The sequence below is a fragment of the Aphis gossypii genome, chromosome 2 (genome assembly GCF_020184175.1).
Source record: "Aphis gossypii isolate Hap1 chromosome 2, ASM2018417v2, whole genome shotgun sequence".
In the NCBI taxonomy this organism is placed as follows: Eukaryota; Metazoa; Arthropoda; class Insecta; order Hemiptera; family Aphididae; genus Aphis; species Aphis gossypii.
Window position 1 is genome coordinate 27,023,377 of NC_065531.1, and position 27,137 is coordinate 27,050,513.

At 22.5% G+C, this 27,137-nt stretch overlaps 2 protein-coding genes and 1 long non-coding RNA gene across 6 annotated transcripts in view; 1 reads left to right on the forward strand and 2 right to left on the reverse strand.

Moving 5' to 3' along the window:
* The window catches only part of LOC114131900 (branched-chain-amino-acid aminotransferase, cytosolic), a 484,947-nt gene that overhangs the window by 155,774 nt on the left and 302,036 nt on the right, over positions 1-27,137 (reverse strand). The gene's annotated exons all lie outside the window — the stretch shown is intronic.
* Positions 1-27,137, reverse strand: part of LOC114131908 (leucine-rich repeat-containing protein 24) — a 137,506-nt gene that overhangs the window by 2,931 nt on the left and 107,438 nt on the right. The window lies entirely within an intron of this gene.
* LOC126550210 (uncharacterized) lies at positions 1,548-3,838 on the forward strand. The gene is made up of 3 exons (XR_007604253.1): positions 1,548-1,877; positions 2,076-2,205; positions 3,746-3,838. It is a non-coding gene; the product is annotated as an uncharacterized LOC126550210 (long non-coding RNA).

The window sequence follows — 27,137 nt, forward strand, 5'->3', positions numbered from 1 at the left end:
TAGTATTTAACATTTTAACTTGATTATTAATTATTATTATGTCACACTTTATTTTATGTAATACTAAATAAATTTCGTTAATAATAAATTTAACATTATTTATTTACTTTTAACTTAATTCAAGTAAATGGTAATATTATAATGTGTAATATAAATATTTATATAGTTCTTTTATCAGTTTTTTTTATGCATAATGAAATAAGATATACTTTTAGATATCATTAATATGTTCACTTATTTTTATTGAATTAATAAAATTATGAGTATATTCTTAAATTAGTGATATCTCAAAATCCATTCATTTTTTTTTTTTTTTTAATCTATATCATAAAATATGTTGAAAATATTGAGTATAGTTTGCTAAGAATAAATTGGTATTTCGTTTTGGCAATAAACTCTAGTACGCAGCCTGAGTACAGCGATTGAAATCAGCTGTCGCGGTCGTACAGATGTTCTTATTTCGATCAGGGTTTTTTTATAAATGTATGTCAAATGTATTATCAGAAAAATATAGTAACAAATTAAATATTTTATTCTCTCAGTAGAGAATATAATCATGAAATTATTATATCAAAAATAATTAACTTTTATCGTTTAGTAATAAAATACGAAATAAATTATTGTATAAGTGTGTACAAATTATAAATTTAAATTTTTGACTGAAAAATTTGTTTTTCAAAATAGAATGTTTCTGCATAATTTATTTATATTTACTTGTTCACATACATACAATTTCGGTTATCTAAAATAAATAAATAATTAAAGACAAACTAGGGATTTTGATGACCTAGATGCAGGTCAGATTTTATATGACGTATTAATATAATTTATTATCGATGTATTGGGGGGGCTCTCTCGTAAAAGTAGAGGGGATGTTCCACCCCAGCACCTTTATTAGTTGTAACACCGTTGGTATTTAACATAACATAATAAATTGTCATTCATTATATTATGTTATTGAATAATTTAATTCTAAACTTTTCAAAAAAGAAATTTGTAATATTTAAATAGGTGCTATATAATTATTAAATGTAATTATCTGGTTTAATTTAAATACATACTATAATATATTGCAATAATAGTTTCTATTAAATACATATTATATTATATTATCTACTAACATACATTTCAGAAGATTTTTAATTTAATAATATTAAAATTCGATTTATATTTGAATGCATTTATACGGTAGAAATAATTGGTATTTAATTTAAATAATTTAACTATTGTTGAAAATTATATTATATTGTATATATTTATATTAAATATACCTAATGATTCGGTTTCATATTTAAAATTATCTTAACTGATTTAACCTTAATAATAATAATAATAAAATAAAAAAAAATGATGTGATAGGTATATTTTATAATATATTATATTATTATTCGTTTTTACCAAATTATTACTGGCCAATTATAACAAAAGGTAATATATAGTAGATCGACTATATCAAACTCTGTTGCTTCCAACTATTAAATACTATTTCCTTTTAAATCTGTATGCAAAATCTATGTATTATATTATTCGTATTTATAATGGTTTTATTTAAATTAAATAAATAATTGTAAGTACATATCTTGTACAAATTAAATTTATAAAAATTAAACATTTAACACATTTATGTTAATTAAACATAATTATATGTGAAATAATTTTAAAAATAATAAGAAATTATTATGTCATAAGAAATTTTTAAAACTATGCCCGTAACTATAAAAACCATTCGTTTTGGTTGGTGAGAGGTTAACTGAATAAAAGGAATTCAGATTTCCCTACAGGCTTGCAAGATTCGTGATTTCATTATGATATTATATTCGTCAGTTTATCAAGAAACTGAACATTAACAAAGCAAAACACGGTGCATTTAAAAACAGGTACCTATGGGATTTGATTGCACTATTGTTTTTCTATGGTTAAAGTTTTCTATTTTCTTCATTTTTACCAAGAATAAAATCAAATACTAACATCGTTAAGCTTCAAGAAATGTACATTTTCTATAAAAGTTATTATATTTTCCTGTAACTGAGTGGAATTTGATAAGCCTATTTATACACTACTATCTTTTACTGCAGATACACTGAATCAAATAAAAAAAATGAGTTTGAAGAAGATTGAGAAAAAATAATATCATAAAGTGGATAGTGAATGGACTTTTGGCAAGGTTTATTTTTTAAACGAAAAATGTGCAACCATAATTCATAAGTATTAATACTTATAATTAATAATAATTAGCTTAAACATTATATTATATAAATTAATATATTCTAAAGTCTGAGTCTAACGTCATAATTTAAATCACTATATCAATAATTAACTGCATAAATTGATACAATATACTAGCAGAATTTAAAAATATTTAAAATGTTACAGTTTTTATTTTATATTTTACCTATACCATTAATATTTGTAGCAAAATTGTATATTTAGCAGTTTGTCTATTATTCAGTGTTTTGATATTTATATAATAAATTATACTGTGTGCTTTTATTTGTTAAAGACATAACTACATAAATAATGTTGTCTAATAAATTCTTAATTTCACACTGTGTATAATCAACAGTTAAATTTTAAAATAAAATTTATGTTTTCCTCACATTATAATTTTTACAATAGAGAAAATGAACTATAATGATATTTAAAAATACAAGGAGGTGAATAAATTATCAAAACTTTTTGGTTGTGTGAATGTTGAACATTAAATAAATATATATTGTTAAAAAAAAATATTTAACTTTTGTATGTACAATAATATGTTAATTGTAACTATGATCCGTAAATGTGATAAATGTAATAAGAAATCAATCAAAGATATAAATTAATGTAACTACCGAGTGTCTTTTTTGTCATATATTAAACCAATTTCCTTTTTAATGCTTACCATTAAAAGAAGAGGCATTTTTCTAATTGTAATATAACATATTACCTAAGCATGGTAGATAAAATAAAACACTTTATAAATAGTCCTTGAAATATATAGATTTAAATGTATTATGAAAACTAGTTATGATTTTTCAGCTATTTAAACAATAATAATTCAAGTAGAGATAGTTTGAGTGAAATTATTCCCGAAATATTGTATGTGTCACTGATAGTTTTTAGTTCTTTTTTCCAAATAATAAAGATTATAGGGAGACAAGAGATCATTGTAGTATATTCTGTGACTGGATAAACCGTTGTAAAGATTACCATTATAGACACAAAGCAATTTTGAAAAGAACATGACTTTTTAGAGAAATTGGTAAAATAATACAAATTGACGGAGAACTATTAAGTGGTGAGGAAAAAAAAATAACAAGGGTCGTCACTGATATGCCGATTTAAAAGCTACACTCATATCTATGAACAGTGTGAAGTGTTATAGTTGTGTTAAAATTACTTTTTAAAAAATATGTTGTGGTATAAGCCACATACATATACTAATATACTACCCACATTTTTTTTACACTGTCGTAAAACTTGTAAAGTTTGTTGGACTTTAAATTATAATTAGCATTTTTAATTTAAAAATAAATCAATTGAAGTACTTAATAATTGAACCATCCAATTGTATATCGTTAAACAATTTATAAATCTATTTAATAATATGTATATAAAAAAAAAATCAGACTGATTACCAGATGTCACGATTTTTATTTTAATAATATTAATTTAATATTCTGACGCCTATTCATTCTACAATGTGACCCAAACATAATGTAGAACGTAGTATCAACGAATTAAAGAAAAATCTTCTTTTTTTCAGTTCCATTTCTATTACTACACACCTCCTTTTTACTCTCAAGAGACCATCAATGATGAATATTTTAAGCAAATCTAAAATCCAATTTTATCAACGAAATGTCTTTTTGCAATCTCACTAACTTGAAGATGTACGATTTTCATATTTTTAAAGTTGAATAATATACATAGTATATACATATATAAGAACAATAACATCACTGGTCTTAAGTTTTAACTTGCATTCCATGTAATTTTTTATTCATACATAACATTCGCTTGTTACACATTAGAATCTGCGTTGGTCGTAATTTTGTCAATATTAATAACACACCTAAAAGCTACATTATGCTGCCTCAAGAGAAATAAGTGTATTGTTTGGATTACTTAGAAACTTGAATACATAAAGAGTATTTCAAAGTTGCATGCACTAAAGATAGCGTATTACATACTAAACTGTTAATTGCTTATGGTATTGTGGTTTTATAGTATGTATACACATCCATAACCATTTAGGACCACTCCAAATACCTATGTTATTCAAGATTATAGTTAAGGTGTGTAAGAATTCTAAATAAAATGCAATACACATTATTATATGTATTTACTTTAAATGTGTATATTATTTTTAAAGCAACCTTTATTTTAAAATTATAATTAATATTCAACTACTATCCACTTTTGTTCTAAAATATTATTTTAATATCCTATTATATTTTACAAAAATATTTAAATTAATCAACATATTAAAAACGGTTTTTTTGAAAACTCAGAATTTATTTGATCACAATAAAAATATTTTTTACTCTGTATCATTAATTATCTGATACATTTTACTATTTGTTTCATTAATAGTTACACACTTCGACGGAATAATATATGTAATAGGTATATTATAAATAAACTATTCAGTATTTACTAGTTAGATATTAGAAATAAAATACCATAACCCTGAAAATATATTTTTTTCAAGGTTTTAATAAAATATTATATTACATTCCCAAGTCATATAATTAAAATTAACTTTGAAAACGTAATGATAGCGATCATGTATAAATGTTGACGTGTGTCTTATTTATTTTATATTTACGTGATAACTTGATGTAAAAAAAAAAATTAAATATATTCAATAAAAATTAAACTTTATAAAACTTAGTACAAAAAATATGCTAATATATAATACAACGATATATTATCTCGCATTGCTCTCAAACATAGAACAAACCTATTGATTAAATATCCATAGGTGGTATATTAAAATATTATAGTTATTTTTACCAGTTGTCACGGTAAATTGACATATTTTGATAGAGTTTAATTAAATGTCCCCTTTGAGAGAATTCTCATACTAGTAATTGCTAATAGATTCTAAGTAAATGTCGTTTAATGTCAAAACTATATTTTTGATTGTGCAATAATATAACATATATAATCAAATACACGTTATAATTCTAATTTTATTAATAAACACAATTAAATAGTGATTAATCCATTCATTATAAATTATAACACTGTTCACGTCACTCAATTTTCAAATTATTTATATTATTGTAAACTACGCTATGCATGTCTTTGCCCTTAACTAGCATATAAACCTCAACTTCATTCTATTACGCATTTAACACACTGTATTGGGGCCTTAAGCCAATATATTTTACATGATACATGGGTTACTGAACATGGTCGGTTTTCTCAGGTCGATTGTTGGCGTATACGCTATGTAGCGGGCACCTATACGTAATACTAACTCTAGTCATTTATCCTTACAACAAAAGCTAAACGTACACAAACTATACATTTCTCCGAATCTCACCTACTACGGCCAAATGTAAGGGGCTTAAATCTATTACGACGTGACTGGAGTCGAATAGAGGCAGTCCAAAATGTGTTTTTACGGACATTTACTGGCAAGCTGTGGTTCGTGAATAATATTACTTTAAGGAGATCAGCAAAAGTAGATTCTATTCGCAAGCAAATTTTTAATGCTTCAATGAACCTTTTCAACAAAGCACATAATTCTAGACACATATATTGTACATTTTCTTGGTCAAGCAGATCACATTATATAATGGAAAATAATAAAACCGAGAAATTTAATTTAGAATCCACTTAAAATTAAAATAAACAAAATCCATCTATAGACTCCTTCTTCATGTAACAGTTTTACCAGAAAATTGAAAAATTATAAAATTGTTAGCACACAAATGAATGTAATACAAAAAATTCAGTCGGTATATTCGTGGTTCTACGGGGACCAACAGCACAAAACTGACGAGAATCTGTATGAACATTCGCAGTTTCACAAGAAAAATCTGACAAAAGCGTAGGGACATCATCAACAATATTACAGCTCACTGACCAGACGGAGTCTCCTGAACAATACATATTACATAATGTATCTCAAATCCCCAATGTATGCGCATTTTTTTCAGTCGACATAAAAATTGTTTTCAAACGCAACAATATTATATAAAATTGTTATAAATAGCAAGTTATTTTACAACTAAAGGTACTGAGTATAATAACGTATAATGCGTAGGTACACATATTGTACTATAATATCCAAATGTGTGCATTTAACATTACATTTTGTCATAATAATTTGGAACAAGATGAAATACTATTGGATACATATTTTTTTTTTAAATATTTTAATTAGTTGTAACCGAATCAAAAATAAGTAAAGTAGTGCGCCTATTATTATTTTTTTTTTTAAACTGGTTTGTACAAATAAGTATATACGTTAAGAAATGTCGTGCTTATTTCACATTTGTTTAATAATACTCGTAATACAAGTTACTAGCAGTAACATTCGTAATATTTGTTATACAACAACTCTAAAATCACCACAAGCCTTTTACTTGGTAAATTAATCAATTCCAGTTAGACAGTCATTGAGTAAAACCTATCCTTTTATAATTTAGAGTTTATAATATCATGTTTTAATATTGAACACATATACACACTTAATAAAACGTGTCTGATAGCGTAACCGTTTTATATCAGTACATATTTACTTAGTTTATTTTAGTTACATATAAGTACACTTTTACACTATTAGCAACGATGTTATAACAATTTAAAATTCAAAATAATTACCAATGTGATTTTAATACACTTAAAGTTTAATAATATTATAATAGGATTTTAAATATTTTGGAAATATGCAATTTTTATGTAGTTTTTTTTTGTTTTATAAAGAATAAAGGATTCAACAACCAAGTCGTTGGCCTACAATTGTATTTACATTCCTAATGTATAGTTTTAATTAAAGTTTTGTGGATGATAAATTCATATCTATATGAATAGACTAATATTTACAGTTTTATAGAATTACAGTTTTTTTTTTCTAAGTTAATTATATAGTATTCCTTATTAAATTTTAATATCAATAATGATTGATTTTAAAAAGCTCTGAATCAAATGTGTATTGTGTTCTCTGAGTGCCAGAGTGTTTTCTTTTTCATTGAATGTTGGTTGAAGATATTTTTGCGCTGACGAATAGCGGGCAATCTAAATCTATGTGTTTGATTATGAGTAGTAAGTTACATTATATGCTACAGTAAGGTTGTTCTTATGATGTATACGTGAGTGATGAGGATGGCGCAACCAATCCATGTAACTATCTATTTTATCCAGAATTTTTATTAGTAAGATAGGTATTAATGCTAAAAACGTTTTAGTGCGCCAGTGCAATTTACTTTTTAAAATACTGTTGTATTATTACGTACCCGAACTTATTATAAATATCTACCTAATAATTAAAATATAAAGCACTTTATAGTAAATTGAACATTGTGAATTTTTCAAAACTAAAAAATCATAAATAAAAATATCATTTAAATAGTCTTATCGATGTAATTTTAAAACCAACTACCTGAATAAACTCTACATTTTTTATAACTATATTATAATACAAATATGTAAATATACATTATTGTACAATAATGTATTCACCGTTGACTATATATAATGTATATATTTATAACAGACACCTATGTAATTTCATTCGACAAAGAAAATATAATAATTATTGTTGGCGATCAGCTTATTAAATACTATAATTATTACCTTCTCGTAACTAGCAATGTAAACCAGTTGTATCTCACTGGGTTATCGTAAACAAACAAGAACACTTAAACAATAATATTTTTTTCTTTTAATTAATCAAAATATATAATAAATTTTAATTAACACATAATTTATTGTTAAATAGTGGTAATATTTTATGTGTTCATGTGTTATTAGTCATAACTTATGACTAATTACTTAATTAATCATTACATCTTATTATAAAAACAAATTACCTAAAAATAACCATTGGTTAATTATAGTAGTTTTTTGTTTGTTTTAAATTTAAATCGAGCAACCACGCATTCTAAGATGTCTATTAATGGTAGACATTTATTGAAAACGTTTACTAACCAAATTCGATAAAGAAATTAGTCATAAATTAAAATGGAAAAGTACTAATAAATGGTGTAATGTATCAATCGTGCCCTTCAAAAAAAAAAAAAAAAATACGTCATTATAATAATTAATTTTTGAGTCAAAGTATTTGTAAAACATACAAAGGTATAACATCAAAGTACACTATTCAAAATATTGTTTGTTTTTATAACAACGACTATGTACATTAAAACATTATAAACAAATATACACCTAAATGTTTTGAAGATTCAGCTTTGTATGATACAAAATATATTTTGTAATATAATTACCTATAAAAAAATGCCTAATGAATATTTTTTTTTCAATTTGCTACGAACAATTTATTGACTGTTAATATAATAATTAACTCACGCGATACCAGTTCCTGAGAGAATATTTGATGTACAGCATTGTAATTAATTATTAATGCTAGTTTTCAAACTTCATAGTTATTATTATTATTATTTTTTTATTGGAACTTAGGAAGCTAGGTCATAACATTTTACTTAATTATTGCCTGTTAGCTTAACTGTAACCAGCCGTTTATTATAACCCAATAGTTCTAGAGCCAACGCTTTAAAAAGATATTATCTTGCCACTAGTAAATTGTTAGTATCAGACAATAGTTCAACTTCTCTAAACTGAATTCATGTGTATTTATATTTTTGGTCTGTTAAAATATGTCTTTAACATTCAAAAGTATATTACATCATGAAATTACAATAAATTGCTTTGAACACACAATATTTTATTAAATAGGCTATTGATTTATGAACATGTAGTTAGTCGTATATTGGTACATATAAAAGCTATTTTAAAACCACACAGCCGTTTGACCCAACCGCAACATTGCACCCAACAAATGTATATATAATAATATTATATAATTAAGTCAGTAGGTGGCGTAGATACTCCCACTGTAGACAGAAACACCACACCTGTCTGACCTAGACGGTGATTGTGACTCAACTACAGACATCAATAAACCGGTTGCCACTTGAACTATAATCAAATTCCATAATAAAAAAATATAATTTTTTTTTCTACATCATTTATGCTTACCGATAAAATCAAACCAATCCCGATATTAAAGTTAAATGATAAAATAAAATGATAGAAATAATAAGTATGGAATATTTGACAATAATAATCCCAGGGAGTAACTACCAAATCCCCCAGGTACACATCCTATAAATGGCATTGATCGTAATTAAATTTTAATAACTAAAAAAATACGCATCTTAAATTTAATATAAAATGTGTTCTGAAATAACCATAATGTGACAGGTATATATGAAAGGAAGTGCATTATTACTGAAAAAACTTACATAGAATCATTGCTATATATATAAAAAAAAATATATAGTTTATAATTAAAATATATAATATTATTTTAACATAAGCTGAGCATTTTTTTCGCCATAATTTTAGTTTTTGTTAAAATGATTTGTCGACAAGACCATTATTCTGATCTTCTAGAAAATAACCATTTTAAGTTTTTTCGGTACCGTTTTATCGGTGGTGTTCCTCATAACAGATTTTTAATTAAACACATTATGTGATATTATAAAGTTTAGTAATTTAAGTTTTTGAACATGAAATATATTATATATTTGTGTGTGTGTGTGTGTGTGGTGTGTGTGTGTGTGTGTGTGTGTGTGTATCTGCACTCTATACGTTACATTATTAATGTATGTATATATACAGAATAACGAAACTGATATACCTTTTAAAAATTACTTTTCCGGTAAGAAGTTTATATATATATATATTCATATTTTTTATATGTCAATTTAAATTTTATGGTAAAATTAAATTATATATTGCTCTAAAATATCTTTATATTTTGTTAAAAACTTTAGTATTTAAAAAAAAAAAATAGTTATCTATTGTAATCGTGTCAACGGTGCACGGCTTTACATTTATTTTTAGTTCACAAATACAATTAAACCTCAACATGTTTGTTTTTGTTAAACAATAAGTTGGAATTTATTATTCAAAATGTTTCTTATTTGTAATAAAAATATAATGCGTTTCTTAAACTAAGATAAATGAATGAAGTTTGATATTCTTGATTTTAAATAACAATTATACTGTATTAATTGAAATATTTATCATCCTTATGTATATAATATATTATGTTTATTAATTAGTTCAATATTATAGTATAATCAGCTATGGGTGTTTAGAAATATCAAAATGTGAGTTGTTGTTTTATTTAAATAGAACTTAGCAATTTCTAAAAAAATAACTATATATTTTAAAATAATTTACTGAATATTTTTATGTTCGTAAAGCTGAGTATCTGTAAGTTGAATATTACCAAATATTTGAGACTAAAACTACTGAAAGATTGTAAGGAGAATATTCTAAAACTTAAACTTAAAGCTTTTAAAATTATATGACTGGTTAATACGGCCGTGTAATATAACATAATGGATAGAATGTTGATATATTATAATACATATACATATTTTATCAAAAACGAAAATACCTCAAAACAACCAGTGACTAAAATTAGTAAAAATTCTTAAACAAAATTTTTCAGATTTTTTACACGCCGTTAACAATGCGAGGAAATCCGTTAAAAGGATATGAGTTTTGTACAAAAAAAGAATGATGTAATTTATAATAAGTTTAATTCGTAGTTACGTATTTTTAGATTGAATAGAAAAACTCGATTATAAATTTTATCTTGCCATCCGTTGTGGTTTACGATCGATATGCTATTGTCTGTCCCATTTAATAACGTAACGTTGGTCGATGTACGCAAAATATTTTTCAAAACTTCTAAAAGTTAAAAGGAAGAAAGAACTAATGAAACTTTTGTTGCCAGTCATATTTTAAAGTCAACAATATATTTTTTTCTGGCTTATATTATTTTTGTTTTATTTAACAATATTTCTCTTGCATATTTTAGACATTTTGTTTTTCTTTTATAATAATTATTAAATAAAGTGACCGGGTGTTGCCACATCGCCCACAACTTACCTCATTGTGAGACATTGATAAGTGTATTATTTATTTTAATGTTAACTGGTCAATAATGGAATAATGTTTTGACACCTTATTCTTAAGTATGATTTTTATAACTTTTTTGAAAATTAGTGGAATATATATAAATATATATATTTTTTAATATTGACTGATTAATTTTCGATCTGTACCTAATAGTATTGCATAAAACCTTTAGAAATTACTTTATAAAATAATTAAAATAAAATGTACTTGTAATTATTTTTATTTTGATAATTCATTACAGTTTAAAAATTACAATCATCAAAATAATATTTTTTTTTCAAACAATAATACAATCTAGAAAGTCGTTGTTTTATAATTGTTTTCATACTTTACAAAACTATTACACAATACTATAATAATAATATATATTCTACTTGGTTTTTTTTTTTAAATTTAAATTATTTGATTTCAGCTTTTATTCCAATTAATTGTATAGTTCATTTATACATTTATAATATTTTAATAAAGTACAGAATATATTTTCATAGAATTATAATCTAAGTTAGCTATATAACACAAAACTGGGTGATGAATTATTATTAAAATTATTAGATAAAATTATATTTTAGTATAAATAAATTAGAAGCAAACAATTTATGTATTAAATATTAATAATTTTAATTGAAATATCTATTTTAAATAATATTTAAAACCAAAATTATTATTATTTCTACATTTCAAGTATAACTATAATGTGTTATATTTTAAAACAATGAAGTTTATGAGCGTGAAATTGTAACACATATTAAGGTTTTCTTAAATAATTATAATAAAATAGTTTGTTTGAAACTCAATTTCATAAGTGGTTTTAATTGATTATAGCGAATGCGTGTTTGTATACGATTCATAATTTTATATTAGTTTACGTAAAAGTATTGTTCTATACAAATTGATCAGTGAGATAAAATAAAATAAATAAATAAATAACAATGCACTAGTTATAAATTTTTTTAGGTTTTTTAATACGAACTAAGAATTATCTCATATTGGCTAGTGCAATGCTTAAAATTTTTTTGTTGTTATATAAACGCAAGAATTTTAAGGGTACCCGTAGCTATATTATTCAATTTTAAATAAATGAATACACCATGATAATGATTGTCCTAAAAATACTTATTTTTTATGTCTAAATCGGTGTGCTTTTTCAAAAAAAGGATTGAAAGGACGATACATCTGGTAAAAAATTCCTTATTGATTAAATTAAAATTTTTAGATTTTTTATATTCTAAGTGAAACGGTGAATTTATTGATTTTAAAATGGTGTTTTTTTTTATGATTTTATTTTGTATTGGTTTATGTCATGAGCAGTTTAAAAAAATGTTTCGATTTTTAATCTCAAGAGTGATTCCTAATTTTAAAAAATCTTATATTTTTCCTCTGTAAATGCCGATGTACAATTGTCAATTACATGATAAGTCAAGCTTGATAACATAATATAAAGTTCCAATAAGTTGATAATTGATTAATTAAAAATTATATGTAATAGTCACAATATTTTTTTAACAGTAATTTAAAGTTAGATTTTTAACGACATTCGTAAGGTATCGGTATAGTAAATTATTTTGTAGTTACAAATTCATAAAAATTTTCTTTTTATATCTAAGATTTGAAAATGTAATGCATGATTCCTCTTAAGTTATTTTACTTATAATAAAAAAAAAAGTTTCCTAGAAAGTCATATTAATTTTTTATGAGCGTTTGAAGTTAGACATTTTATAATATTGGATATTCAGCCGTAAAATAACTATTTATCCTTAATCGGTTTTTGATAAGTTCTTATAATTTAAAAAAAATAACTATAGATACTTGAAATTATCACTAAATTTCCATATTATTCATCATTTTATAATTTTCTTCACGTCGTGGTGTGATTTTCTAATGATTTCGAATCATTGTGAAATATGTATACACAATTTGACATTTTTTTTTTTTCAATAAATATAGATACAAAATTTTTTTCTTGTAAAAGACATTAAAAATGTAGAAGCACTCGCATATTTTGAAAGTTTTTACTACAGCTATTTAAAAATGTTCCTACTTCAAGGTTTCAAGGTATGGTTTCAAATATTTCATACTTGAACCAAAAATCTAAAAATACATAAATTTAATTTTTTTAAGGGTATCATATCTGATTGAAATTCTATATTTAAACAAAAAATTATGATTAACTTTATAAAAACCATTTTTTGAAATAACTAATTTTAAACGATTATCTATGAATGTATGTAACTTATTTTTGCATATTATAATATTGTAAAAGTATCAACTCAAAAGTTTTAACAAAAAGTAAAACCTTATCGACCTACTATAATACTAATAGTAAAATAAATTACTTTATAGTATAATATTATAAAACATACTTGTGATATAAAATTACTCGCAGTCTCTGTTCAGAATCAATTTTCGTATTCAATGATACGGATAAATATTATTATTGAATTCAAATTTCAAACTTAACACATTGGTTACTGTGACTTGATCGAAATCTACTATACAGCAAAGGGGTACTCAAACTTGTCCACCTATTTTAAAAATATTTTTTCACCTATTTTAAAATATACTTTAAGGACCTATGTTATTGTTTTTTTTCATTACTTTTTTATCATTTGTATAATAAATATTTAAGTAGATATTTTAATTAAAATTAAATTTCTACAAGTTGAGTATACTGTCATCGCCTAAAGTTCTAATTTGATTATACTATATACTATTTAAAAATATACAAAATAAATAGTTAAAAAATAATTTGGGAAGGGAGAGAGGCAAAAAAACGTGTGGTGTATTTTTTTTATTATTTTTATAATAAGATTAATAGTAATAACTTATTATTTATATTATAAGTTTTTTTATTCTATACAATAATAATATAAATGTAAAAAAATAGTTTATAATTAAAATAAATTCAAAATTGAAATTAGATATATTTATCGTAACTTGTAAGTACCATTAAAAAATAAGAATCCATGATTTTCAAAACGCATAATAGATTTTTGTTTTAACTCACAAGTGTAATTATTGATATTGGCATTGCTTAAAGTGTAATATGATATATTCTAAAATACTTTTTAGTATATTTTTTATAATATATATACCGTTAAATAATTCTTTTTAATTTATTATTTTTACTCGTTTTTTCTCTTTTTTTAACTAGGTAATGGTATTTTGTAAAAGATCAAATAATTTATTGATGTTTTTGAAACAAATAATAAAAAAAAAACTATAATATGATTTTTTGCTATGCGCAATATACTAGTTATTCATTCATATGGCATATCATTTTTCTTCTTAAATACCATATTTAGATAGGTATATCAAAATATTATTATTATTATTATATCATAAAAATCTATAATTGTTTAAATGAATTACAATGTTATATATTTACATATATTTACATTGTCTATATGACTGTTTTAGTTGAATATGTGTAGACTGTAGATATATATGATTGGTATACTGACAGTTTTATCACATTTATGTTTAACACATTTTCAAAATTTGAACTAAATACATGTTTACGAGTAAAGGCTACTTTGAAGAAAAAAAATGTACCCAAATTCGAAGAAAAAAGTTTTTCAGTTTAATTAAAAATAATTATACGATTCTATCTTGCGTTGAGATAAGTGAAGTGAGACAATTGACCAACACCCAGTGTATATATACATATCTTGCCTGCTTTATAATTTTAATTAAATTTATAAATAATTTAAGATAAAATTTCTTTAAAGAAACTTTGATTGTAACGAAGTAATTCATATATAATTTTCCATTTAATATGGTAAAACTTGTTTTTAGTTTGAATAATAATTCATAATCTATACAATAATATTTTTAAATTTGATTTATTTTACTTATTATTTTAAATTAATGAATTATTTGGATTTTTATAATTTTAAAAATATTCCATTTTTGTATTGATTATACAAATTTAACATTGTTGGCTTTTATTTTATAATTAATAATATTTTGATTTAAAATATTTCTCATAAGTTTTTCTAAGAGAAACTTAGGTTAGTATCATAAATACAAAGACACATATTATAGTGAAATAAAATAATTTAATGTTAATCAATATTATCTATCTAATTTAGTAAATTTGCTAAAAATTAAATAAATCAACATTTAACACAAAATGAATAGCTGTTATAGCGTTGAGTTTAATAAAATATGTATCAATAATATTATAATTGCCTTCTTCAAAACTTAAAGAAGAGAGTACAAAATATTTTCATAATAATTTATTTTTTTTTAAATTTAATATTATTTACTGTGATTATAAAAATCGTTTTACTTGAGTCCACGAATAAATAAATAGGTAATTAATAAATAATTTAGAACATCAGTACCTACAAATACAAATACACTGTATAAGTAAAATAAAAATCTTAAATGAATTTTATTATGATTTAAATTTTTTAAATACTACAAATAAGATTTTAATTTAAATAAGAATAAAATTATCCTATTTCTTACAAAAATAATTAAAACATCAAAAACACGATTTAACAAACATTGGGTGAAACTTTAATTTTAATAAAAAATGTTTACAATATTATTGCATTGTATCGAATCCTCAATAAATACTCGTATTATCATTAAGTGCTTTAACTCAAATAAATAAAATAAAATTATCAAGTTTTAAATAAAGAATCAATATTCTATGAAATCATATAATATAAATCATAGGTATAATTTAAATATTCGAATTTCACTGAGTAGGGTATTTAGAAATGGGGTGTTGGTGAAATACTGCAGTTTCAATCACCATAAAATTATCAAAATTACCTAATTTTGTTTTTGATAATTTATTGATGTTTTAATAACTTTATTCAAATTCAGTTTTTTGATTTTGTTGATTATATTATGTTTTTAAGGTATACATATAAAATATTACTTATATATACATTTAAGTATGCAATATATTGGATACATTTTTTAACGTTTATTTTTAGTTTTCATTGAATTTTGTAAGAACCGATTTAAACTTATACAAAAAGCTTAGGAATTTCAAAACATATAATATGAAGTTGATACATGTGCTTACAAAACTTAACGTATTATAAACACAGTCCATTCAATAATGTATTGCTTTTCAATGTAAGTTATTTTTTTTGTAGTTTGCAATTCTATTTTATCGAAATGTATATTTTACACAGATATTAGCTAGTTGGCTGAATTACTATTAACTAATATAATATTATTTTTACTATACTTTAATTGAAAATAATGGAATATAAAATACTATTTTAAAAAATATATAGAAGAGTATGATTTATGAATCTTATAATATTATTTCTTTAAATACTTATATATTTTTATGTAATTATTTAAGTATATTATTAGACTAGGTCGAAATTCAATACTCTCTATTTTAGTTTTGATTGGGTTTATAAATTATTAACACTCTATTGTGGTATTTAAATAAAAATTAACTACGCTATTTAGAATCTTCATAAGTAATAAGGATAAGTTATCATTAATAAGGTACTAAGCTTTATTATTTCAAAGTAAATAGTACTTTTAAATATCTTAATATGTTATTCGTAAAATATAATAATATATTTTTGAAAATATAAATATCTATGAACAAGTCTAAATAAAATAATCTTAATATTATTGATATATGTTGTATCAATTTTATTTATACAGTGAAACTTCCATGTAACGAAATGTTCTATTTAATGAATTATTTTTCAGAATCATGGTCTTCATTGTTAATTATGCGTAATTCTATTTAACGAATTTCTCTATAATACAACTTTTGATGGTTTTCTATGAACTTCGTTAAATAGAAGTTTCACTGTATTATAAAAATGGTGAAATTTTATAAGCCAGAGATAAGTAACAGATTAAAAATTAAACAAGGGCTTTTTTGCTATTAATCTTCAAATTAAAAATAATATTTATGAGTTGTTACCTATTATACGGAATAACTATTACGAATATAATAAATTGACCATTGACTAACACTTTAGGGAAGTAGTTAAATTAATTATATTTACTTTGTCGATGACCTGATTAGAAAACACTGATTCTGAATTGCAATTAAAACCTAACGAGGTGGTTAATAAAACTAAACAGTAACATTGTGGTCTGCCTAAGGAGTACATTTTGAATTTTAATTGTTAAGGTAAATAATTAAATGTGACTGGACTCGGTGATTTATGTAAGAATAAAATATGTTACACAATAAATACTTGTTTTCTATACTGTTAAAATAATTTGTAATTGATTCCCATTCAATACCAAAATTAGATACAAGTAGTTATAAATATTATTTCGATGAGATAGAATAATTTATTTCATTCTTTAACATTTATATCCTAAAGTTTTATTTATTTTGTTTTATTGATCATTATATTTTTACTTTTAATTTTTAATAATTGGCATATTGCATTGTTTAAGTTATTCTAATTCACACCAAAATGCATTATAATGCATTCCAGATTAACATAATTCATTTTATAAACGGTTTTAAATATGGCTTTAAAGTAAATTTAAATTGTATATTATTTATTTGACGTTATACACCGAAAACCATAGGTATAAAAAATATAATTTTGTTTAATACACACGCTCTATATGAACCGTTTGTCACGACTTAACATTGTTAAGGATTAACAAAGAGATTACTGTACATGGGCCATGAATGTGAATGTTTGCTCGGCTTGTTTTAAGGCGATTAACGACCCTAAGAACGTGATTAATTTAATAAATTATATTATTCATAAACATAATATATTTATACTCGTATGTTTATATATATAAATATATATAAGTAATTTAAGTAAAAGCAAATATATTATGCAAACAAGACAAGACACATCTAGTGATTCAAAGAAGATTTACGTGTTTTATAATTTTAATTTGTAAATATATGTTAAGGTATATCACACATAACAGTTATCAATAAGAACATACAAAATACAAGTTTTAATTTTAAATAATTTAAATAGTTACAATAGATATTAGAAGCCTACATATATATGTATATAAATATTAAATATGATTAAATTTTAATAGTTTTTATATTATATAAGTTAAATAAAAATCAAGGGTTGTGAAAAATCTGAAAAATAAATACTTGTGTAATAATCTTTGACAATTAATGTTGAGACTATATAATAATATGCAATAAAATTGTATGATAAATATATACTTTATTCATATAAAGTTATAAATTTAATAATATATTTGAGAAACAATTTTAATAATGTTCTAGTATTCTAATTCAGTTTATTCATTAATTCTTAAATAGTTAATTCAATTATTTTCATACTTATTGAATATTTTAATAATCAAAATAGGAAGGATTTAAATTAATAAAATACTTTTCTCAATTAAAGAACTTATATAAACAGTCATAAAAAATAACAATAATAATAAATAATAATAATAAACATCAATAAAATTATAAATATATTCAACACTTAAAATGTAAAATTAAATTAATGTATTTTAGTCAAGTTCTAATTTAATTTGCTGAATGTGCTAAATTGTATTTTACATTTCACTCATAAATTATCAACTCACTATTATACTTATTAAGGTACGTTAATGAAACAAAAAATGAAAAAAAAAAAATGTAAATATGATTTAATTTATATATTTATAAACACGATCAGAAAAATGTATTTTTAAAACTATTCAAAATAATTGGCTTGAAGAATCATTTATGTGGATCCGAAATATATATATTAGTAGTTTCTATTAAGATCTGAATATAATTTTATGGTCCTAGACTATAATAGGTTTATAACCTAACCTAACTTTATCTTACAGTCTACAGATATAAAATATGACAAATTTACATTTAGTAGAACCAATTTTGTCAATGATTGTAATATAGGGTGAAATAATAAATTATGCCATAAATAATTTGTTAGTCACGTAACGTTAAAACAATTTTTTAACGTTAGAATGAGATACTAATCATTGAAGGTATATACTACTTAGAGTGAAAAAATTCCTTTGCTTTAGTAAGATTTTAAATATAATAAAATTTACTCAAAAATAGTTTATATCAAATACAATTAATATAAAAAAATATTAATTTATTTTTATTATTCATAAATAAAAATTATCAATAACAATTATATTAATATTTAAAAAAAAAATGTTATTTCAATTTTGTTCTCAACGCTGAAAAACTTGTATATACTTAGATCGATACATATATTATTAGATATTATTGACGTTAATAGTTAAATAAAAAAAAATTATTTTTATATAATTTTATGAAGAGAACTAGAAATATATAATTAAACAGGGTTATAAATATTAAAAATAAATAAAGTTGGTTGCTAACCACTTCAAACTTTGAACACAGATCACTGAACAGAAAATGTCGTCGACCACTGATATAGTATATAATATGAACCAAAGGTCAAAGTTTAATATAAATGGAGGAAAAAATAAATATTATAATATGAGTTCAAATAAATATCATTTTATTGAGAGGTAAATTTAAAAATAAATGTAAAACTCACATGAAAGTTACTTTTAAACTTTATGGAAAATTGTACAGTTATGTCTTGTTTTTTACGAGATCATTTTTCTATTACTCGCTATTACTTGTCCCACACTATCTTCGGATAGGTTTCTCACCACAAATTTTCTCGACAAACGACTTTTGATACAAATCTTGGAGCTTTGCAATGTCACGGTCCAAGAAATCAGCTATACGTGTTCGAATATACTGATACATTTTTTTAACGATATCACGTGCAATGGACAGATGTACTAGTAATAAATGTAGTTATTTTAGAGTTATAAGATATAAGTATTTTAGGAAAATATGTAATTAATCTAGAAAATTAGAAAATTTATCATTTTAATAGTTTTGGTTATTTAAATTGTTTACAATAATATTCGTGGTACTTGCGCCTTCAACAGAATCTGTCACAAATCGAATTTAAAAAAAATAATAACTGAAATATGTCCACTATAATAATTTACTAATAATATTATTATTATTAAATATAAATTGTTTAATGGCATTGGCTAATAACCTCATTTTTTATGCGAACTTTACGTATGAATTGCTTGATATTGTTTTAAGCCATTAAAAAAAAATTATATTGATATTGAATCAGAAAATTCCATCAATACATAAAACATTATAATATTAGGTATCAAATATTATATATTATGAAAGGCAATTGGTAACTATTTAATTGTCATAATTATATGATTTTATAGTTTTGTAAGTTTTTCAAATATTATTCTTTGAACTTATAATTACTTATCTAGGTCTATGCTTTCTTAATAGATAACAGTATAAGGATTTTATTAAAAATAATTAAATACAATGTAATATGCTGTATAACTTTTGTATCGATTTTCGATGTATTAATAGTTGGTTACGTAATAATCATTATTGATCACTTACCTATAAATTATTTAAGTTTAAAGTATGCCACACCCTAATTTGTTGTCTCCACTAAACGCAAGTTTAGGTACAACGCCAACACTTTACATTTAGTTTTATTAGCTTTTATATTAAAGTGAATAATTGACCTATTTCTAAATATAAGGTAAAACAATTAATTAGGGTTCACTCAGAGATTTGTTTAAATATTTTATATTTAAGCTAGTTATGTGAAATTTGAAATAAGACTGGTCTTTCAGCACCGTTTTATTTTAATAGCGACTATAGTTTTATAATTTTTTACAATAATAAACATTGAAACAAATAGTATATTAATTGTAATGTTTTTGAAATATAGACAAAAGGAATGGCATAGTAATAAATTCAAATATAGATAAGAAACTTCTACATCTTCCTATTTCACATTTGTAAACTTTAAATTATTGTAATCAGTGAACCATTTACCCAATATTAGATTTATGTGTAGGTAGGGATATATTTTACATAACTTTAACGTATATTTTATAGGTTTTTGTTATTTTGGTGGAAATTCAGTTTTATATGATAATTATTATATTTAATAAATTTAACTTATAAAATATAACTTTGATTTAATTTATTCAAAAATAAAATAATTGATTACATTTCTCGAATATGATGAATAGTATTTTTAAAATAACAAAACAATCCTTAATTGTAATAATTAATAATTTATTTAAAATCTAACCTATCTGTACTTAATAGATATTTAACTATTACTGAAATACATTGTGATAATCTAAAAATTATATTTCGAATAAGTACAATATATTTTATTGATCACATGCATTGTAAAAAATATTAATTACATATTATAAATGGGTATATTATGTTTACTTAAAAATAATTAACTTCTTAGATAAATATCATATTTTAATTAAAAATTTCACTTTTATTACAACGAAAGGAAAATTATTTAAAACCTTCTAAACCTTCAAATGGGTATTAAATAAAAACAAATTTAATTTGGTTGAGAAAAATGTTATTCAAGATAGTTAGAACTCCGAGTCGAGACAGAATCTATAATAATTTATTTACTTATGCAGTGTTGATTTAGTTGGTAAAAAAAAATGTTGATCTATATTCAATTACAATAAATACATATTGATTTAATGGTGATGTTAATAAAGGTATACATGCAACTGTACACTATTGTCTATTAGATTATTTTAACTCCTATTATTTACTAACTAGTTTAAACACATTTCTATATTATTATTATAATTTTTTTTATTTTATTAAATAAGTTAGGTATCAATACGATTTGATTTGATTTATTTATTTTTAAATTTAAAGATATAAGTGTATTTATTTATTTAAATTTTTATTTGTAAAAACTATACAATTTATTGAAATTATTTTATCAAGTACCTTAATATTTATAATTTTTTTGAGATAAATTTTATTTAAGTATTTGTAATAAAAATTTTAATGACAAAATATTTAAAATCATTTTTGAATTTAGGCTTATTTTCAAGAATTACTCGGTAGAAAACTAATCAAGGCAAACACGACCAGACAAACACTTTTTAAAAGTTAGTACAAAATAATAATTTACAGAATTTATGATTATGGTTATTTATTATTTTTTTATATAATAATAAATATTGTGTATAAGTGAAAAAGAAAATTACATATTTTATAATATATGAGAACTTTGGTCCAATTTACGTGTAAAGCATATGACTTTGTTAATTATATTTTACTGTATATAATCGTATATGTTCTTATCAGAATCACAGTTTGTTTTTAAGTTGGTATTTTTAAATATAATATATATTTAGTAGTATGGGAAGTAATTCATCTCCAAGATGTTAGATATCCTTATAAACCATATTTCACTTAAGTACAATTTTAATAATTTAAAAAGATGGTAAAATACCTACATACTGGATGGTTTAAAGTTAATTTAACAATTTAATATAATAGTTATTAAGTATTATTATTATTATTAGTTATTACTCAGTCAAAAACCACGGAACGTTCAGAAATTCATCATAAGTATATGAATTTGTTTTGAAGGAAAAATAAATAGCATAATATATTAATTGATAGCGAGTGTATTTGGTAATCGGATTCGATAAAACCATAATATTTCATGTCTGAAATTATTTGTCTTTCTTTGATGTTTGGATAAATTCATTCAATCATTACTTTTTCGGAATGTTTGTAGAGAATGGTAATAAGCTCATTTGTAAATAGCAGTAATAACACTAATAACTATTAAATAATTTTATTAGTTTGCAATACAATTATTTATTTGTTATTTATATTGATTTTGGAAGTAAGAAATTTAGTTATATATTTAAGATATGAATAATTGACTTTCTACAAATTTGAGATACAAAAAATGATATATAATTATATATTAATTAAAATATCAAGGAATTTTAGTAGATTTTTCATGTAAAATTTAACAGGTATTTAATATTATTGTAGTTATATAAAATGTAATTTAACTAGTGAAAATTTTGAATATGTTTTTATTTCTTCAAAAAGTATTAAAAATTGTACATAATTCATGTATTATGTAATTTCAAAGTGATCTAACAAAGAATTTCAGACATTTTAACTATTTTTGTGTTTTATAATGAATACTTGGATTACATTAAATACTCAACCATATTAAAAATATTATCGGATTAAAATCCACTCAGTTTATTTGTTTTTGCATAAAATAATTTATAAATGTTTTTGTTATTGTTATTATTTATCAATTCAACACTCTCTTGTAACCACAATTTATGCACAAAATTAACATTTGGAAATCTCTATATATTTTATTTACCTACCAAACATACAAAGTTATTTCAAATGACGATGACGTTATGAAACAGTGAACTACCTAATAACAAATTATTTTTTTCACCTTTTCACTTTTATACTTTATCCGTTTAGTTTTGTTTTTATTTTTTCAAATGAATAGGTTTTAATATTACTATAAGGTGGTTAACTGCAATAAAACCAAAACCATAACTTAATAAAATAAAATCTTAAGTACAATAGTACACTTAAATAATTTTTTTGGTAAAATTTTAATTAAGATTTATAAATAATAGTGATCATATTATTATAATAATATTAGTAAATATTGAATTTTAATCGAAACTGAAACAATCATTGATACATTGATCAGTTCCCTACCTATTCTAAGTGGTCTACGACGTATCAACGATCATTGATTGTTTAATTAATATTTATTATAAATATATACATTTTTTTTTTATTATTTAGGTACCTAGCCAATTCTCTAAAAATTAGAAATTAGTGTTTAAACTGAAAACACAACAGTAATATAGTTCATATAATACAAAAATATCTACAACGTATTTAAGTCTTGAATAACATTAATTACAACGAATATTTTTATAAATATAAAATATTATGCATCTTCAATTAAATGATTTTTTTTTTTTATTAAATTAGGATTCAGTTTATCGTAGTAGAATAATTTGAATTCAATATTGGAATTATTAAAATAGAACTTCTTATTATCATATTATATAAGAAGTTTAGAAATAAATATTTGACTGCAAAGGTTTAAAGGTGGATGCATTATTACTCGTACATCAATATGAGAAATATTAGTGTTTTATAGGTACTTTAGATTCCCTTGATATTTAACATTATACCTAAGTTATATTTTAAACTATGATGAATATAATATAATAAATTATTCATAGCTATATTATTAACAATTAAAGGAATCGATTTACAACATACAATTTGTGTGAAATAGTTGTGGTGTGTAAGTGGATTTTATGAACACTTTGCGGTCGAAATCTACTCCGATTGTTTAGTAGAGTAGACACGACAATGATCTTGTGCCCTTGTTTTTATTATTTTGTCAATTTTGTTATAATATGTTACTAAAATATGGTTATTGACTTTCCACTGTTATGGCAACAATAAAATATTAGTGACACGGAAAACGAACGTTTTTATTATATTATTTTTAGCAGGTGTAACTTGGAATTACCATACAAATATTATAATTTATACTCATTAACCATATTTTATTAAATTATTTTGTATAGCGCCTCTGTGCATGCTGATTATGTTTTCAAAATAATGTCAAAAATATTACAAGTACCCACTAAAACAATTTCAATTTAATTTGTGTATAAATCAACAGAACTATTTATTAGTGAATGGTAAAATCAATAGTTATAGCTACTCAATATATTATCAATAAATTCAAATAGTACCTATATAACTACTAATATTTCGTAACAAAATAATTTACATCGTAATGGGGGTACTCGTTTAAATGTATTTTGATGATTGCATGTATGTACCGATCAATTTGTACAAACATTTTGTTATTAAACAATTCTAATAATTTAAAATCGAATCTAAATTATATGTACATAGATATTTGTATGATATTGATTATTAATATAAAAAAATGTCATTCTTAAGACAGCAAACATTGTTCAAAAAAAAAAAAAAAAATGTCGATTATCTGTAATGTAATACATTTTTTTTTCACAAATTATTCGGTTTTGAATTATTTATTTATATTTGAATTACATAATCATGTTTTAAAGTTTCTTTTGTTTGAATTTTCAAAATATCATTACAGCGAAATTTCCGTTATAACGAAAATAAAAATCGGTCCCTTGGAGTTCGCTGTAACGTACTGAATATTTTTATTTAATTGTTTAATTTATTTTTAAAATATAATACTTTTATATTATTATTTTTAAATTACAGTTAATTATTGATAAATAAAATATAAATAAGTTTAACATTATAGTTTATTCATTTTCCAAAAATTAGCATATTTTCATATTGTTATTTTTAAACTGTAGCTATTTGTAGTTAATACAATATCACAATAAATTTAAGAAATTATTTATTTGACTGTTGACTGATATTTGATAATAAATAGGTTTTAAATTATGACGAGAACAAGTGCAGTTCGAACAAAACATTTTATTTAAATTGAGTGCAACTTGAACTTTTTCTTTTTTTTTTTTAATCTGAATGCAATTCGATCATTGCATTTTTTGCTCCGACTGGAATTCTTAAAAAATAAGTGAAATTTAACCTTACCGTTACCGAATACCTACCAATACATGTTTACTCATCAATATTAAAGGCACTTGGTGTAATGATTTATTTATTGTATTGTACACGAACAATATTGTGCCTTTAATGTGTCAAAATAATTGAAAGATAATTTAATATTAGTTATTAAGTATAATAGTATGCATATATTTAATAATATACATTTATGTTTTGTATAGATTTGGTATATTTAGTAGTTTTAATCAAGTTACATATAATATATACATATGTATGTTATAATATATCTGAACCATGAAACAAAAGTGTTATATGTGTGTGTGAATTGTTACACTGATATATAGGTACGGGGATATGATTATTACATAACAGTTTAATATTTTCTGTGAATATAATGTTGAATATATATATATATATATAAATTTGTATAATCAAACAAAGATAATATAGCTGTAGTCTATAAAGCTATCTACATTTATGGCTATTAATAAACTAATTTAAATTAAAACTTATAGAAAAATTACGCTTTTAACTAAATCTAAAACATATTTCTTTAACTACTACAATAAAATTCGCAATAGGTACCTACCCACTTGAAAACCTTAAAATATCCTTAAGTAAGCAACATCAAACAAAACATACTAATCTGTAGGAGACGACTTAATAGACTTATTGAATACTTATCGAGTAGTTATGGATAAGATACTTCTTTCATAGAGGCTATATTTTATGATTCATGGTTATAAGCTTAAGTACTCCTAAACTTAAAAAAACAAAAAAAAAAAATAATAATATTTTCTCCAGAACATAAAATACGCAATTTTTATTTTAGTTAATAATATTGTACATATTTTTCAGATTCAATACTTAAAAAATAAATTTTCCTTGGAACAAATATTATCAAATCACTGGTACAACAATAGGTACTCCTTGGAGATTAAAATATATCTCTTTTCTAAGAATCTTATAATCCACATATTTACGGATGTGTCCACCGTTGTTGGTACTCGTAGTGTTAGGTTAGCCATCATACCAATGTAAGATGATGAATCATATTCAATGGAAACTTTCAAACAAATACTTCATATAAGTATATAGTGAGAGCTATTGAATACACATCCATAAGATCGATACTAGTAGTATCATAATATTCATTGATCCAACATCATTAGTCTCAGAAATACACACAACTCCTTTTTGAAAAATAAAAGAAAAGAGTTATAAAAAGATATAACTAATAGACAAACACATAACCTACGTGGACGTATAGATCTCGGATCTCCTGTATCATAGATAACAAACAAACCAGCTAACAAGGCTACCAACTAGTCTATTCAACCACAGGCTCTCTAAAACCACCCTCTATACACTTCTAATTCCAGAATTAAGAAAATATATAAAATTACTAGATTGTAGAGAATAATTACCTCATTGGTTAAATTAAATACAATAATGTAAAATGATAGATATATATTATACTGTAAATTATATAAATTTAATGATATACATTTTTTACACAGTTTTG